This window comes from Chrysochloris asiatica, unplaced genomic scaffold (genome assembly GCF_000296735.1).
Source record: "Chrysochloris asiatica unplaced genomic scaffold, ChrAsi1.0 scaffold00010, whole genome shotgun sequence".
NCBI lineage: Eukaryota > Metazoa > Chordata > Mammalia > Afrosoricida > Chrysochloridae > Chrysochloris > Chrysochloris asiatica.
The window spans coordinates 6,011,558-6,018,103 of NW_006408528.1; positions in this window are offsets into that span (position 1 = coordinate 6,011,558).

The following is a 6,546-nucleotide window of genomic DNA, read 5'->3' on the forward strand; positions in this document are numbered from 1 at the left end:
ATATTTTTTTTTTTTTTTTTCCTGCTCCATAGGGTCATCCTAGAAACATATTGGTAACAGCTACAAGTGTCCTTGCAGTTACATTAAACTCTGAGAGATCATTGCTTTCATATCAATGAACTTTTACTGTGCCTTCATGTTTGTAACTCTTTACCCCAACTTACAACTTCAAGATTTGTATGAAAACAAAGTCTCTATTGTGCTGATAAAATTTAAGTGCTTTCTTGGTGACTAATTACTTTCCTTATAAACAAAGATAATATGTCTCTATTGGGCTATTTTACAGTCTTTTTTGGTAAACCCAAGGGAATAGTTGGAAGCAAATTTAGAAATGGGCAAGTATTTTATCATCTGAAGTAACCTCTTTGCATGTTTTCCAGTTAGTAAAAAGTTACCAACCTTCACAATGAAAACTCAGTCATATTTGAACATCCAAAGGTTCAGGGAATGCTGAATGATCAATGTAGTCAATGTTCTCTATAATATCCACCTAGATGTTCTCTTCATGGGTGTCAACCCCCCCCCCCCCCCCACAAAAAAAAAAAAAAAAAAGAGGGCATGGAAGCAAAGGAGTCCTCACAGGAAATACCAATCCAATACTGGGTCTTAAAAAGACCATAGCTTAGACACACACACCCCCCCACACACACACACACATATGCTCCAGGCAGGATCCTGATTCTGACATGGACAATATGCTGAATGAAGAATTCTCTACAATTCACTTATTCTCATCAATGTATGGCCTCCCAATGAAGAAGATGAGGGTCCCTTTAAACACAACTTCAAAAGCATACTGGTCTTTATACCCTACTCTGATTTGGTGGTTAGCTGAATTAAGTATGCCATTGTTTTTATTGAAATGTACAATTTCTTGAGAACATTTAAGGGGCTTTACTAGAATGCTAGAGGAAATACACAAACCCTTTCACTTGAATTATTTTCCAATTTCCAAATGTGAGAACCTGTTAATCTTGATATTACAGTATCCCAGGAATTATCTACCCTTCCACTTACCCCAAGCAATGAGGTCTTTGTTGCCACCTGCTGGTTATTCAATTCCAGACTATCATCCTGTGTGTTCTCATTCTGGGAACATTTTGGCATCTACTTTCTTAGTTTAGGTTTCCCCTGAGGAAGATCTCAAGCCAAGGATTTGAGCGCAAGCAGATTACTTGAGAGATGCAGGGTGCATCAGTAGGAGAGGGGAGAAGTGTTACAGAAAAGACAAATCAGCCAATAATATGTATGCTATTAAGCCAGCTTCCTTGGTGAGACAGAAATTTATTGCTCCTAGGAAATGGTACAAAACACACAGCTCTGAATTATTCTGCTTAAAGAGAGAGGGATTGGGTACTTACGTACCAATTCCTGAGAATCATTGGTGCTGGCTGATCCTGGGGGTCGTCAACTTTTCAGCACTTAGTATATCACAAATGCTAGGAACAAACTGCCTTATGCATTTCTGGAAAAAGTCTTTCCAAATGACAGTTGGAAGTTAGTGGAAACCTAGCAGCATGCAGATGTTTTAGGGAAGTGGCTGAGGCTGACTTTGTCTGTTGTAAAAAAGCTTTTCACAATCCCTAGAGTAGATACCCTGAATTTGGACATCCAGTGTCCCGAACAGTGAGACAGATACTACTGTTTTTTAATTTTGCTACAGTAGAACAAAGCAAGGGAGTAAGCATTATTTCCTTATTTTAGATCTCAAATGAAAAATGTTCTGTGTATGATAGCTCTTATTTGTTAGCTTGCCCTTCACCATTAATCGGATTATAGCAACTATCTTTATACTCTTTCTCTAAGAATTTGCACTTGCTTCATTTATAAATCGTTGCTAAGTGCTGTTGAGTTTGTTCTGACTCACACAGACGTTGTACAGGGTTTGTTGTTGTTATTGTTAAGTGCCATCAAGTCTGTTCTGACCCATAGTGACACTGTATAGGGTTTCTGAGGAGTAACTGGTGAGCTTGAACCGCCGACATTGCTGTTCAAATAATTTTGCAGTCCAATGCACACAACGCACAGTCCAGAGCATCGACCCACAGCGCCAAACCAGGACATTACCAAAGGTGTCATACTTTACCAAAGATGTTTTCTGCATCTATTTAAATCACCATGTACTTTTTCTCCTTTAATTTGTGATTGCCATGGACTATAATAATTTTTTTTCTCTTATTTGTCATGATGCTTTAACTTTCTATACATTGTATGATTCATATTATTTTCCTTTTCTTGATGTAGGATAGAGTGTCTCTCTTGACACTTTTGAGTGAGGATAATTTTTCTGTGTTGCTATGGTTTATCATGAAGACAACGTTAGGTTTTTCAAACTGCTAATCTCACAGTCAGCAGTTCAAAACTACCAGCCATTCCCAGGGAGAAAGGTGAGGCTTTCTGATCCTGTAAAGATTTATAGCCTCGGAAACCCTATAATAGGGTAGGGGTCGATGCACTGGACTTCAAAGTTGATTTGAACCACAAAGTTGATGGTTTGAATTCACCAACTGCTTCTCGGGAATCCTCTGCAGGGTTGCTATAGGTCAGAACTGACTTAATGGCACTAAACGACAATTTGAAGAATAAAAGCCCTGGTAATACGGTTAAGAGCTTGAGTGTTAACAGAGGTCAGAAGTGTACACCCAACAGCTGCTCCATAGGACAAAGATGTGGCAATCTGTTTCTATAAAGATTTACAACCTTAAAAGCTCAATGGGACATTTCTATTCTGGTCTATAGGGTCACTATGAGTCTGTCTTAACCCCAAAGCAATTTTAAAACAATTTTTAATGGGTAAGAATTTACATGAGATTAAAATTCTTCAACTGGGGAAGAAATTAATAAATTACAGAGCAATATGGAAGAAAATTAATACACCTTCACATCAAAACAAAAAGAAGAAAGCCATAAACAATAATACAACAGCAATGAAGAAAATAATAAGAAAACACACAAACAAATGAACTCAGCACAGAAAATTATGTGTAACAGAGAAGTCAGTAGTATCACAAAAAATGACAGTAATCAAGTCATAAATATCAATAATTACAGTGAATGTAAATGGACTAAAGTCACCAGTCAAGAGATCAAGACTGATAAAAACAAACAACAGGATTCTTCAATATGCTGTCTACAAGAGACACAGTTAACTCTCAATGATACAAATGAACTAAAAATCAAAGGATGGAAAAATATATACCAAGCATAAAAGACATTTGAAAATAAACCACTAACCATACCTGATAAAAAGACTCAACAAAATAGAAATAGAAGGTAAATTCCTCAACATAATTTAAGGACACATGTACAAAATTAACATTCGATATAACTCTAAATGAAGAGAAACTGAAAGCATTCCCATTGTAAACAAGAACCAGACAAGGATGGATTTTATCACCATCCCTATTCAATATTGTGCTGGAAGTCTTGGCGGGCGCGGGGCTATAAAACAAGAAAGAAAAAGCAAAGGCATTCAAATTTTCAAATTGGCAAAGAAGAATAAATTTATCTCTATTTGAAGGGGATATGCTTCCAAGAAAAATGTGGCATCAGGATTGGAGGAAGACTCATTAACCCTCTGCAATATGCAGATGATACAACTTAAAATCCTTACTGATGAAGATCAAAGATCACAGCCTTCAGTATGGATTGCATCTCAATGCAAAAAAAGCAAAAATCCTCACCACTGGACCAAAAAACCAACAACATTCTTATCAATGGAGAAAAGACTGAAGTTGTCAAAGACTTCATTTTGCTCTGAAGCAACAGCCACAAAATCAAAAAACATATTGCATTAGGAAAATCTGCTGCACAAGACCTTTTTTAATTGTTGAAGAGCAAAGTTGTCAGTTTGAGGACTAAGGTGTGCCTGACACAAGATATTTTCAATAACATCATATGCATGCAAAAACTGGACCACGAATAAGGAAGATTGTAGAAGAATTGATGCATCTGAGTTATGATTTTGGAGAAGAATATTGAAAGTACCATGGGCTGCCAAAAGAACTAATAGATCGGTGTTGAAAGAATACAGCAGAATGCTCCTTGGAGGCCAGGATGGCCAGACTTCATCTCTCATGCTTCAGACATATTGTCAGGAGGGACCAGTCACTGTAAAGGGATATCATGTTTTTAAGGTGGAGGGTGAGAGACAAAGAAGACCCTCAGTGAAGATGGATTGGCAGAGTGACAGCATCAATGAGTTCAAGCATGGAACAATTGTGAGGTTAGCCCAGGACCAGGTTGTTCTGTTGTACATGGCACCTAACAACAACAACAAAGATCCAAAATATAAAAAATCCCAAAAACTCAACAAGAAAATCATTGGACCAGAAAAGTACTTCCTTGGTTCCAATGACCATGCTATGAACACTTGACTGTGACTAATGTTGCTTTGTTGTTTTTATTAAATGTCATCAAGTTGATTCTGACTCATAGCAACCCTGTTAGGGTCTCTGAGTGGCTGGTGAGTTCAAACTACCAAACTTGCAGTGTATGAAGGCACTGAATCATGAGTCCAATTATTACTTTTTTTAAAAAAAAGTTTGGATTCTTTTGTTATAATTAAGACAAACAAACAAAAACAGAATTCTAATAACCAGATGGTATAGTTTCAATTTTTAGGAATGTAGTTTTTGGAAAAAAAAATTTTTAATGAACTAAAGCAGTGTTCATTTAAAGTGGAGTCCGGGTGTGGTGCTGTGGGTTAATGTGCTGGACTGCTAAGCCAATTTGAGCCACAAAGTCGGCAGTTCAAGCTCATCAGTTGCTCCTCAGAAATCCTATACAGAGTTGCTATTGATCAGAACTGACTCGATGGTACTTAAAAACAAAACAGTGTTAACTTGCTGCTCTTCTTAAATTGTATATATATATATATATAAACAAGCCTGTTGTGTTGTTGTAGGACAATCAACAGGCTGGAGGTTCAAACCCACCAGCTGCTCATTGGAAACTCTATGTAGTGTCTTTATGTCTCAGAACTGACTCAGTGGCACTAAAACAAATAACATCTTTTAGAGGTTTTATTACAATAACTAAATGTGTGGGAAGCTAATCTAACAGGACATCCTGCAGATTTTACAGCACAGCTGACCTTAGTTAACAGACTTTGTACAATGTTAATAATAAAAATTTAAACAAATGCGTAGGAACTGTTTCAGGGATTTGGAGGTAGCTACATCCATGAATGGTCATGAACTGCAGTGTATTTTTGCTTGGCCACTTGACTCAGAGTGGTTGGGTGAAACTGACTGAGCACCCTGAACCACAGACCCACCTATGTCTGCCCCATATGACCTGTGAAACCATTGAAGTGAAAGAAGGGCTGTGTAGAACTAAAGCAATTCTCATCAATAAAGTAGTCTTTCTAAAAAAACCAAGAAAGAATGAAAGAGAGAAAAAAAGATAGGAGGAAGGAAGGAAAGTAGGAAGGGAAGGAAAGAAGGAGGAAGGAATTATTGGAACTCATTGAAAGATTTTAAAAAGTGTCAGGGTACAAGCTCAACACAAAAATCAGTCAGATTCCTTTACATTAATAAAGACACCTCTGAAAAGCAAATCAGGGAGAACAAATAAAATGACAGAGAGGGTAGAAGTGCAATGAGGATCTCCATCAGCAACAACACAGAATACTGGACCAAACAGTTTCAGGGGATGGTCCCAGAGCTCTGAACCACTTATAAGAGAATATTTAGAAAGTTGGAAGGCTTACAGCCAGTGGAATTTGGAGCAGAAGCAAGAAATCCAGTGCTTTCTAATCCAAAGCATTCAGCTGCTTCCTCGGCAGCCATCTTGGGCAAGACCAAATGGGGGAAGGATCAGAGCAGCAACTGAAACCTGACAGAACTGCGGAGATAAAGGTGTGGGCCTTCTTTCTTTTAGTATCTGTTCATTGGTCTCTTGCTGTCTGTGTACCTCCATTCTGGTGACTAGAGGGGTGCCTGAGCAAGTGAGCACCTCCCACCCCCAAAGGGTTCTATTATAAATGCGCACAGATCTCCTCAAAATTTAAAGGAATTGTTTCTACTTAAAACCAAATGGCAGTGCAAAATGGCCACAGCTGGCCCTGAACTGTTTATCACTAAGAAAAAGGCCTGAACAGTGGTTGTGGAGCAGGACAGGCAGACTAAAAAGAAAACATGCTGAAAATTAAATCCTGAGTTACATCATAATGACCAACAGAGGCATCTTGAAATTTCTCAGGAAGAAGAGTGGAACGGGAAGCCCATATCCTAATCACATCTACCTGGAGGCAATCAAAAAGCATAAAAAAAACAAACACACACACACACACACACACACATCTACTTATTAAGGCCACAGCTAGCTACTGAATATGCCCCCAAAAGAGAAACAGATGATCATATCATCAGAGGTTTAGAAATGAGATAAAGTGACTGAGACAAATTGGCTGGAGGTAGACCTACACTCTATACTGGAAGGAGGGCAGGCTTTGGAAATGCCTGAGAAGGAATTCAGAAAAAATATTATAAAATGTATCAAAATACTTTACTATTGAGTTTAGAAAAATAAGGAAGAAGTCAG